General features: G+C 33.1%; 1 pseudogene; it reads right to left on the reverse strand.

Moving 5' to 3' along the window:
• Window positions 1–276: 276 nt before the first annotated feature.
• LOC107858308 lies at window positions 277–1,470 on the reverse strand (annotated as a pseudogene).
• Window positions 1,471–2,522: the final 1,052 nt, after the last annotated feature.

Below are 2,522 nucleotides of genomic sequence, written 5' to 3' on the forward strand. Positions count from 1 at the left end.
GTAAGTGCAATGATATACACATATTCCTTGTTTTCAACTTGCTTTTTATAGGTTGGTGATTTGGTCAAATGCTCTAATCTTGATTGTCTCAGTAGGATACTAGTTATTTGGAGCAATTTTATAGAGTGGGGATATAGCAATTGATGTCTAAAATTGGATTAAGATTGAAAGCTTTGTTGATAAAACTCTTGAATTCTACAACGGTCTTAGAATCCACACTTAAATGGATAACAAGCATGGTTCCGCAATATTCCAGATATAAAAAGTTGGCATCTGTCACCAACCAAGGAGTAGAAGGTTCAAAAGAGCCATCCGAATTTAAAGACCATTCTTAGCTTGTTTGAATAAGCAAACCTTAGATCCCCATCCACATCGATAGTAATCTACAGAGAATCATTAAAGGAATTTAAAGAGCATAATTGTCGTATGAGAAGAAACGGAATCACATGCCGAACTATATAACAGAATTTAACCTAATCAAGTCTTGGAAAAGGATGCATCACTACTGCATGTTTCTGCATAGCATTTAAGACACCCAGATCCACAATATACTTCCCTCGAGACTCTTCATACAAATCAACCCTCTCTCCAAATCTTTCTTGATACCACATCAAATTTAGAAGCAACCTCTAACAAATCATCACTTTCGTCCTAGTGAACCCCCATTGATGTCATCCTAAAATGAATCCTTAACAATTAGTCTGTTATCAAACAAAATAACATTGTGTAATTATATTTGAGTTTAAAGAACAAAATTTTATTAAATTGAGTGAGAGGTAATGCTAATTAACAGCTCAAGACAATCAAAATTTCATCTTTTCTCATACCTTCATTTTAACCACATCAGGGGATACAAAGTAAATTTTCACATCTTGGTACTTCGTAAACAAGTGAGCAACTAACGAATTGTCCTCCCATAAGCTAGATCACTAATAACAACAAATTTTATACCATTAAGTTTTCCTATTTCTCATTCAATGGTGTACACATCTGGAAGGGCCTGTTTCATAATAAATGAGGACAGTTTTGTTGCTGCAGTCAGACAAGAAAAAAAAAAAGACCAAGAAGACTATGTATATGCCATTGATATGTTCTGTTGCAGTCAGACAACAAATGCATGCCCAGATAAACATCATATGTACTCTATTATGTAGTTTCATCCAGTTAAGTCTCTATATGCTATTCAGAGTGTGTTATGAATTATAACGGAAGGCGAACATTCTAAACACATGACAGTGATATTTACATAGTTAAGACTTAAGAACTATGTTATTAGTGAGCTCTAGAAACTCAGGATTAATGCATTATCCAAACAAGTTACTGTTTCCTAGTCTATATCTATTAAAAGGGGAAGGAGAGAACAATATCCCCACACAAGCTTAAAATGAGGGGAAAAAACTTACCATGAAGCAACTTAACTTTCCCCGTTCGATCAATTTCAACGGGATACTTAAGAAGGTGGCCTCTCATTTTAGTGACTTCATCAGCCGTGTACTATAGCCAATTGTGTTCACCAAAGACTCTCATCCGTCTCACACATTTAAGACTCTCTGGACGCTCAAAAAATTGCTCTATAGTTGTCGTGTGCTCTGCCCACAGTGACATTCTATATCCGTATATCTGCAGTCGAAATGCGATAGCAACTTAGTCACACATTTTTACTACTTGAAAAGAAATGCATTGTAAGAATGGTCTGAATATCAGTTTATTGCATCAATCCGAAGCAGATACTGTTGGACATCTAACTTTCAAAATAAACTTTGAGATATTCACTCAGTAAAAAGGAACAAAACAATTTGGAAATCTTCCTTCTTTAGTATAGTGAAAAAGAACCATTAACACCAAAACAATTGTTTTTCATCTCCAACTATTCGAATTTCCAGATTACTGATGTAAAAATACCACTTACTACATTTACACGTCTACAAGTTATCATCAGTGAACTGGCGAAACTCTACTAAACAAACTCTCTACATAATCTAAACTCAGCTTTCCTATAACTACACTGCCTAACGACAACAAACAGGAAAAATGGTTAATTCTTTTTTTTCTCTGAACAAGAAAGTAATCGTAAAAATTTTAAAAAATAAAAAAACTTTCAAATTGAGTGGTTTTCGGACACGAAATGCTCATGAACTCCTTCAATACGAATAGAGCTTCAACTTCTTTGACTCCTCTCCACTTCCTGGAAATTCATCAATAAAAATAAAGTGATTAAACCAAAAATTAGCTCTAAAAACTATTGTTACCTTTAGGAAAAGTAAAACAACAGCAATTACAGAAGTTTAACTTTAATTTAAGTTATCATAAACAAAACTAATTACAGATCCTAATATCAAAAGATCAAAACTTTAATTAATTAGTATCGCAGAACAAGAAGATATCCAAAGGATAATTGAATTAGTTAGTACCATAACAATATTAACTACAGATCTAGAGAAAATAGATTAAAACTTGAATTAATTAATTTGTATAATAGAACAATAATAATAACAGATTTGAAGTAAAAGGATTAAGGCTTG

This window comes from Capsicum annuum, chromosome 2, assembly GCF_002878395.1.
Source record: "Capsicum annuum cultivar UCD-10X-F1 chromosome 2, UCD10Xv1.1, whole genome shotgun sequence".
Lineage (NCBI taxonomy): Eukaryota > Viridiplantae > Streptophyta > Magnoliopsida > Solanales > Solanaceae > Capsicum > Capsicum annuum.